The sequence below is a fragment of the Epinephelus lanceolatus genome, chromosome 22 (genome assembly GCF_041903045.1).
Source record: "Epinephelus lanceolatus isolate andai-2023 chromosome 22, ASM4190304v1, whole genome shotgun sequence".
NCBI classification, from domain to species: domain Eukaryota; kingdom Metazoa; phylum Chordata; class Actinopteri; order Perciformes; family Serranidae; genus Epinephelus; species Epinephelus lanceolatus.
In genome coordinates this window covers 34,128,916-34,138,302 of record NC_135755.1, presented here as the reverse complement: position 1 = coordinate 34,138,302, position 9,387 = coordinate 34,128,916, and the positions used below count along the sequence as shown (strand labels likewise).

General features: G+C 39.9%; 1 protein-coding gene across 7 annotated transcripts in view; it reads left to right on the top strand.

Moving 5' to 3' along the window:
- The window catches only part of peli3 (pellino E3 ubiquitin protein ligase family member 3), a 48,174-nt gene that overhangs the window by 1,072 nt on the left and 37,715 nt on the right, over positions 1-9,387 (top strand). For 3 of the 7 annotated variants that reach the window (XM_033610430.2, XM_033610434.2, XM_078164429.1), the window contains exon 1: positions 8,109-8,398. The exons of 1 other annotated variant lie outside the window; for it this stretch is intronic. The gene's annotated coding sequence lies outside the window, so the exon portion shown is untranslated. Of the gene's footprint in view, positions 1-8,108; positions 8,399-8,420; positions 8,629-9,387 lie in introns of those variants that run through there. 3 more of the 7 variants (XM_033610432.2, XM_033610433.2, XM_033610431.2) reach the window with 2 other exon arrangements.

Here is a 9,387-nt window from a genome sequence, read left to right as displayed (position 1 = left end):
CATCAACTTTTTAAGAGGGTAAACTAGGTGCTGTCAGAGAAAATTGCATGCTGCTTTGTAACATACACGGTAAAGGAATGTGAATTGCTTTGCAGATTTGGTCAAAAACCTTTTCCTGAAACATAATAATGTTTATATATTATAATAATAATAATGTTACCATAATCTGTTCTGCCATCGACCTTCATTTCTCTGCTCAAATTAGCAACAACAGAAAAGGTAAATTAGTTTTTACATTCTTGTCTGCAAGGAGTCTTCTAGATTAGTTAATCAGTCCTGTCCTCGTTTGTTGAAACTGTAACCTGTGCTATTATTGACACATACAGAATATGAAAAGTAAAAACATCAAATCCAGAAGGGGTTTAATGTATTACAATCAATATGGTTTACAAAATGTATCTCTTAACATAATTCTGGTAACACTTTACAATAAGCATCATAATACTTTGTAAATTAACAGTTAAACTTTAGTCAATAGTTATTTCATTGTTAACAAACAATGACATGATAATTAATTTGAATGGTTTACTGTTGCATACATCTGAACATTTTACATGCTATATTAAGTATTTGTTAACAGTCAGTGGTTTGTAAACCATCTATAAACACTGCAGTGCTGTTACAATGTTGCAACTTATGATTATAATGCCTTGTTAAATGGCTTTAAAAATGTCTGATAGGTGGGTATATTGTTAACAGCCAGAATAAGAGGTGGGTACGCGTATACCCTCAACTACAGCAGTGATTAATATGGGGTGAATACAGGTAAAGTGGGACAGTGAAGGTTTATCATTTTTATCTTTATGTGTATGAACTTCCATTACTACATAGCAACACTGGGCTCATCATTAGCAAGTATGTGATTAAAAAACATAGGTGCTGTGGCTGTGACATCACTTCCAGGGGCGTAGCACGCCATATTCAACAACCTTGCAGTAAATCACAATGAAAAGTCAAATGATATGGTGTTCTAAGGTAAATAATGTTAAGGCTATAAAAATTTGAACAATAATGGGTAGCCTGTATTTTTGTTGGTGAACCAGAATTCTAAAACAAACAAACAAAAAAAACAAACATTCATGCACAAATTAATCTTTTTCTTTTTTCAAAATTTGACTTTGACATTTTTCAGTTTGCAATTAGCATATTGTGAAAGTAGGACAGTGTGTTACTGGTAAAGTGGGACAGCCATTCAAGTAATGAGGGAGTTAAATCCCTTTTTAAGTGTCTCAGAAATTTCGCCAGCTAGCTAAAGGATTTACTTAACACCAAACCAGTGACAAGCATTTTTTATACATTGCCTTAGAAAACAAACAAATCCTGCCAAAAAAAGAAAGATAGAAAGAAAGAATAAGGAAGATAGAGGATAGCTTAGATGGCCGGGATATTTGCAATATATGCAAAGCTAGATGGTGATAAAAATGGCCCTGTTGTTGTTTTTGTTGGATCATGCATTGTTTGTCCCATGAGACATGTGGTGAGGAGAATGACCTTATAAAAGAGAGGTGAAACACTTGCACTGGCTGTATTGACATGTAAACTAACCTACTGTACAAAGAGCAGAAATCCAATCTAGCCTGTGAATTAATTATTAGAAGAGAAGTTCATGAAGGTTCCTCTTTTTAAATTTTTATGAAATTAATTAAACCCATTAAAAATATTGTAAGGGGGCATCCCTCCTTTAAAAAAGTGATGATTATTGTTGTTGTGTGTATTATTATTGTGTATTGATTAGGCCTACACTTAAGTAAGAATGTGTTTGAAGTGACTCAGTTTGCCAGTAAAGGGGTCCTACTTTGACAGCAACGCCAGGCCAAATGTGGTTTTGGATCACTGTGTGTTTGAGGAAGGATCATCTGTCCTCTCTTTAATCTTTCTTTTTCTCCCATAAAGTGTAGTAGAGCTCTTAATCTATTTGGAATAGTATCATATAAAGGGGTAAGGTATTTTTATCCTAATGATGCAGGAGGCACATTTTTATAAAGTGGTTACTTTACGAGTATTCACCCAATGTTTGTAACAGTAAACTGCCAAAATGCCTTAAAAGAATGGCACTGTTCAGGGAGACATTATGAAGCATGTGTGTTTTGGGATATTATTTATAGCATTGTCCACAGAGTTGTTAGCAGTTTACATTTGCCCAAGTTTAGGCTAACGTCTTAGCAATGGTTGACTTTATGTGGTTGGTAAACTATGACAAAACAAGTTGTTTGCCAAATTTTAACAGGTATCTTCATTCACATAATAATCCATTGCCCATGAGTTGGCTGACTGAACTGCCATATGTGCACTAAACAAATATCAAATATCTACTAGAATATATCCTGTGGATGTGCTGGGATGCATTGTCAGTGATGTATCCTGGGGTCATCGGTGTTTTGGGTTTTTTCAAATATCAGATACCCTCACCCAGGCGACCCAGCCGGGGGTGGTCAGTCCCCGGCTTGCAGCCCAGCAGCAGCTGATCACGGGGCCTCCTTTGTGGCATTGATGATAGATTTGATGGCCCTTTTCTTAGCCAGCCCCCCTATCCCTAGTTTGCTGATGACTCTGCAGAGTGACCGGCCTGTAAAGCCCCGACATCCCACTTCAATAGGCTCACAGCAGGTGTTCCCTGCCTCCTGCACTGCTCTGTCAGCTACTGGTGCTTGCAAGGACTGCATTTTTTCATCTGCGTAATATTGCGAAAATTAGGCCTATCCTGACCCGAAAAGATGCAGAAAAATTGGTCCACACTTTTGTTACCTCAAGGCTGGATTACTGTAATTCTCTATTATCAGGTAGCTCTAGTAAGTCCTTAAAAACTCTCCAGCTAATTCAGAATGCAGCAGCACGTGTACTAACAGGAACTAAAAAACGAGATCATATTTCTCCTGTTTTAGCTTCTCTGCACTGACTCCCTGTAAAATCCAGAACTGAATTTAAAATCCTACTGTTAACTTATAAAGCTCTAAATGGTCAAGCTCTGTCATATCTTATCATAGTGCCATATTATCCCACCAGAACACTGCGCTCTGACAACGCAGGGTTACTCGTGGTCCCTAAAGTCTCCAAAAGTAGATCAGGAGCCAGAGCCTTCAGCTATCAGGCTCCTCTCCTGTGAAATCATCTTCCTGTTATGGTCCGGGAGGCAGACACCGTCTCCACTTTTAAGACTAGACTTAAGACTTTCCTCTTTGATAAAGCTTATAGTTAGGGCTGGCTCAGGCTTGCCCTGTACCAGCCCCTAGTTAGGTTGACTTAGGCCTAGTCTGCCGGAGGACCCCCCTATAATACACTGGGCACCTTCTCTCCTTCTCTCTCTCTCTCTCTCTCCCTCTCTCTCTCTCGTATCCTATTACTGCATCTTGCTAACTCGGCCATTCTGGATGTCACTAACTCGGCTTCTTCTCCGGAGCCTTTGTGCTCCACTGTCTCTCAGGTTAACTCATATCGCAGCGGTGCCTGGACAGCGTGACGTGTGTGGTTGTGCTGCTGCCGTGGTCCTGCCAGATGCCTCCTGCTGCTGCTGCCATCATTAGTCATTAGTCATACTTCTACTGTTATTATACACATATGATTATTGTCACACATGTATACTGCCAGATATTAATATATACTTTCAACATATTGTACCACAGTAGCCAGAACTATAACTATAATATTATTACTTTCAATGATGTTGTTGTAAGCTACTGTCATTACCTGCATATCTCTCTCTCTCTCTCTCTCTCTCTTTCTTTCTGTCTCATTGTGTCATACGGATTACTGTTAATTTATTATGTTGATCTGTTCTGTACGACATCTATTGCACGTCTGTCCGTCCTGGAAGAGGGATCCCTCCTCAGTTGCTCTTCCTGAGGTTTCTACCGTTCTTTTTTTCCCTGTTAAAGGGTTTTTTTGGGGAGTTTTTCCTTATCTGCTGTGAGGGTCCAAAGGACAGAGGGATGTTGTATGCTGTAAAGCCCTGTGAGGCAAATTGTGATTTGTGATATTGGGCTTTATAAATAAAATTGATTGATGTTTTTGCCCTTGAGCTTCATCCATGTGCTCCTCCCAGGGCACAGTTAGTTCTACCATGATCTCTTGTTTGGTGGAATCAAAATAGATGACAATGTATGGATGAGGGGTTGATGAGGCGATGTGTTCTGGAAACTTGGTTTTGGGGTATTTTTCTCTCCAGCCTTAACAAAGGTGATGATCCTCTGCGGGCGGTTGTGTTTGCTGGTGGTAATGGCTGAGGCTACTGTCTCTGCAACTGCTTTCAGCACTTGAAAGGTACTTCTCCAAGGGCCTTTGGGCAGCTACTTAGGATGTGTTCAAGGGATCCTCTTCCAGAGCAGGATGGTGTTTCGCCTCTGCCCCAGACATGGAGATTTTATGTGTAAGAATATAACAGTTCACTGCATTCACTATATTTAAAAAGCAGACAAACACTACATGGGAGGCTATAGGGAAGCTTGTGGTCAATTTTATGATAATTTTGATAATCCCTGTTTGGAAATAATATATATCAGATAAACAGTATGTCTACCCACAGTTCCTATGATGTGTGAAACACTGCCCAAACTTAATTAAGCCCCCATGTGCAGAAGTAGAAAACTTTTGTCACTAGATGGCGCCAAAGTAATAAATGTTCAAATCCCATACAGGTTGTGTAGCATTCATTATAACTTTGGATATGAGTATTTTATAAAACTCTGCTGTACTTTTTATGCAATCTTCAAAAACTAGAGCAGGATGGAGGCTTACACAGAAATGTCATGAAGAGATCTACTCAGCCTATGAAAACAGTTGTTAAGTATTTTTCTGTAACTTTAAAAGGAGCTTTGTTAAGTTTTAGAAAATAACGCTGTTGATATCATAGTGTATTTTAAAATTTTATTCATTTTTCTAAAACCTACTGCATTTCAAAAATGACAAGTCGTGCACAAATGTTAATTTATAAGGAACTCCCACTTGCCAACAAGATGACTGTTACATATGTAGCCTACTCGTGGCAGCACCTTATTATCCCCTGCTGTCAGAGGGTTGACAACAACCAGGCCAGCTGATCATTCTCCCGTCCATATTGCCTATAGCCCTCCACGTTTATTTGAAAATAAGCCTACAGTTTCCAGCAGTTTAAGCACAGTGGCGTGTCAGAGCTAAATCCTAGCATGCTAACATGCTGATGCTGAGCAGGTGTAATATTTACCATGTTAACCGCCTTTGTTTAGCATGTTAGCATGCAACCACGTGCTGATGAGTATTAAACACAAACTATAACTGAGGCTATTGGGAATGGTAGTTTTGCAGATATTTTGTCATAAACCAATGTATGTAAGCAACGTGGAAATGTTGACCTGATGATGGCACTAACTGACAAAGTCAATAGATCACCAAAAATATTACTACTCATCCAGAGGGGAACATGAATGTCATGGCAATTCATCAAATAGTTACTCAGACATTTACCTCAAAACCACGAGTGTCAACCTCATGGTGGCAACAAAGGAACAGTCAGAGAATTACCAAAGTCAGTAGGATTCATCTACTGGGCACCATGGATATTGTTACCAAATTTCATGGAAATCCGTCAGTCCATCCAGTCGTTTGAAAATTTCACAAAAGAAAAAACTTTAATGTGAATCTCTTGGTGGCACTAGTGGAAAAGTCAGGGGGTCATCCTCTGGGGACCATAAATGTTGGTAAGAAATTTAATAGAAACCCATCAGTCCATCCAAAAAAAAAAAAAAAAAAAAAAAATTCACACACAAAAAAAAAACCTTTGATGTGAACCATATTGTGCGGCTCAAGGGAGAGTCGGGGATCATCAGCTTTCTTATGATTCATCCTCTGGGGACCATAAATGTACAAAATTTCATGGCAATCTGTCCAGTAGTTTTGAGATATTTCAGTCTTGACCAAAGGAATGGACCCACCGACAGACATTACCATCCCTAGAGCCATGCCAGTTACATGGCCATAAAGCATCTGGTGTCCCATTGGCTTAATCAATATTGATACTTAACATTGATAAGGTTGTAAAGCTTATACAGCTCCTTTACTTTCATGTTGGTTGTATACAGCTGAAGGATTAACACCAACTACAACTTAGCAGCCCAAAAGTTGTTTCTATTTATGGCCCATAACTTATATGTTAAGTATTAATAAATCATTAAGTAACTTTTAAGAAAGCCATTAGTTAGCTTTTCAAACCATTTATTAAATTTGTCCTCCAGGAAAAGTAGTACCTTTGATTTGTTGTAAATGAAGAAAAGTTAACTTAGTGATGACCCCAGGGGGGAGCTGGAGGGGGCATGACCACCCTGATATGATTGCTTGGCCCTACCCCCACCACCCACCCTATGAAATAATTGGAGGCCATCATTATTGTCTTTAAGAAGCAGAAGCGTGCTTATTATTTTTTTTAAAGCTAGCACGAAGATAGTTAACTTGTGAGACTAGACAAAGCATCCATTGGTACTATAGCTTGTTGGGAAGGGGGCTAAACAATGCCCCAAAGTAAGGCTAAATTTTGGCAAGAGATGACCATTTTCAAAGGGGTCCCCTGACCTCTCACCTCAAGATATCTGAATAATGGGCTTGATGGGTACCCACAAGCCTCCCCTAAACTTGAGAAGGCTTGTTTCGAGTGGTGGAAGTACTTAAAGTCAGAGTAAATGTTCAGATTTCTTACCAGAAAATTACTTTGGTCACCCATTAGAATGTTACTTTAGTAAAAGTCTGAAAGTATCTTATATTTCTCTACTTAAGTATCAAACATAATTTTACAACATTAAATGTACTTAAATGGTAAATGGAAATGCACTTGTATAGCACCTTTCTAGTCATCTGACCACTCAAAGCGCTTTTTACACTGCAAGTCACATTCACTCATTCATACACTGGTAGCCTACAAGGTGCCATCTGCTACTCAGTTTTTAACACACTCACACACCAATGGAACAGCCATCGGAAGCAATTTGGGGTTCAGTATCTCAAGGATACTTTGACATGCATACTGGAGGAGCAGGGGATTGAACCACTGACCTTTCGATTGGTGGACGACCCACTCTACCTCTGAGCCACAGCTCAATACTTAAGTATTGAAAGTAACAGTACAGGTAAATACTGTTAATAAAAAACACAAGCAGTCAGAATTTTGAGAATTATAAAGTTTATTTCTTCGTAAGATGTACACCACCTTAAAAACTGAGCATACATTACACTTGAAAAAAAAGGTCTTTTGCACAATTCAAAGGATCGAAAGAAAAAAAAATTCTTCTCTCCCATTCCTTTATTCATCTGTCCATCCCTTCCTCCCTCCTTTCCTCACCTATTTTGTAGCAAGTAACTAAGATGCTTAGGGAAAATGTATTGGACTAAAAGTATATATTTAGAAAGAAATGTAACGGAGTAGAAGTGAAAGTTGACAGTTGATCATAATTTCCAAGGGCCCAAAGTGACGTATTTAAATTGTTTCTTTTGTCCAAACAACAGGCCAAATCCCAAAGACTACGAGCAAATGCGTACATTTAAGAAGATGGAACCACCAAATGTTTGATATTTTCGTGTGAAAAATGACTGAAACGATGAATCGACGATCAAAATAGTTGGCAATTAATTTTCTTTTAATCCATGAAATCGATTATTCGGCGAAGCTATAAATCGACTCATCGTTATAGCGCTAATAATAATAATGATGATCATATTAATAAGAAACTAAAGTAGTCTATATCAGTATGGAATTCCTTAACTTCCATATCTTCATAGTTTTTTTTAACTAATCTGTATACTTCAACAGTTTAACAGAATTCCTGAAATTTATTTATGACCTTTGGTTTTGGTGCCACCCCAAGATTTTCAGTGGCCCCCCATCTGGCCAGCCAGCCCAGATGAAACATTTCTTGGGGGCGCCACTGTCCCATCTTCCAGCCAGGAAGAGGTGGGGGTGCATTTACACAGTTTCTGTAAGTGATGCCTATTTCCACAGAATTGCATGAGTTCTTGAAGGCACCAGATTAGGAACCTCGAATTTACCAGGATCACGTAAAGACCAACACCATTTTCGCGTTACAAGATTTCTCTTTCTTTCTCGAGCCAGAGAGAGGGAGGGGAGGGGGGGGGGGGGGGGAGGGAGAGAGAGAGACGTAGGCGTGACATCGGGGCTGTCTGCTGTTATATCCGGCAGGGATGAACGTGTCTCAGTCTCCGGTGTAACGTGAACGGAGGAGAGGCGATGCTACCGCTCCTGATACCCTGCGCTTATTCTCCCTCATCGTCTTCTTCGCTCCTGTTCTCCGTCTTAACGCTTCCCAGGCCGTACGGGGACTGACAGAACCCGCATCCAGACACACACGCACACACACACCCAGAGGAGGAATTACGCACAGATCCGAGCCGGTCCCGGACCTCCATTGGCAAACATCAGTGGGTACGGGCCTGTTTATCTGATTTCTCCACATCACCTGTCTTTATTCCAGCAGCAGCAGCAGCAGCCCCATCCACACAGAGCAGATGGCAGGAGACGCCAGCTGGCCTGTTGTCTGCTTTACTGCTCTTCAAGGGAAATGATGGAGGTTAAAGTCACCTTTTTATTTGTGGATTGTTGACTTTCTCATCTTTATTCAAGCTGACCTGAATCTTTATGAGGTAAATTGATTGGTAAGTGATGTCAAACTGTTGGAAGTGAAGCAAAATAAGACATTGGCTGGATTTTCTTCTTATTAGTGGCCATTTTTTATTATTTACATCTATTATTTACATCATTTATCTAAATCACTGCTGCTGCTGTTGCTGCTGTGTGTGTATGATAGGGAAATGTGTTTGTGCGTAAGGAGGGTGTGTGTGTGTGCGTGCTGATGTCTTCCCTATATGTAGTGTGTGTTGTCTGTGCAGTGGAATCCCCTGTGTACAAACCCAGCCTGCATGCGCCTTAAAAATGGCACAATAGCCTGTTTATGTTGCCCAAATCTGATATTTAATTGTGAAAAAGAAGAAGAAATAATAGATATTTTTGTGGATGCTGGTCTCTCATACTCCCCATTTCAAGCAAAGCCTGTTAATGGCCAGATTCGATCAGGTTACTACATCATATGTCATAATAGAGAGTAGAAGAAGTAGCATCCACACAGCATGGCCCTGGGAAAACGCAATCCACTGCAATCCGCACAGACAGAGCAGGAATAATAAGAGGAGATAGAGGCCATGTTTGAATCATCCCGGACCAGAAATGAAGCATTTCTGGCGCATTAACAGTTTCATGCAATATTTCCCTGCTTCTAGATGCTTCCAGGAAGCTTTTAGGAGGAAAGGATTTGGTGGGATGGTCAGGGAAAATGAGCTCAAAATGGCTCACAACACAAAAAGTAGTAGCAGTGCTCTGATGTTATTCATGATCCAACAATAATATAGTTTGCTGAG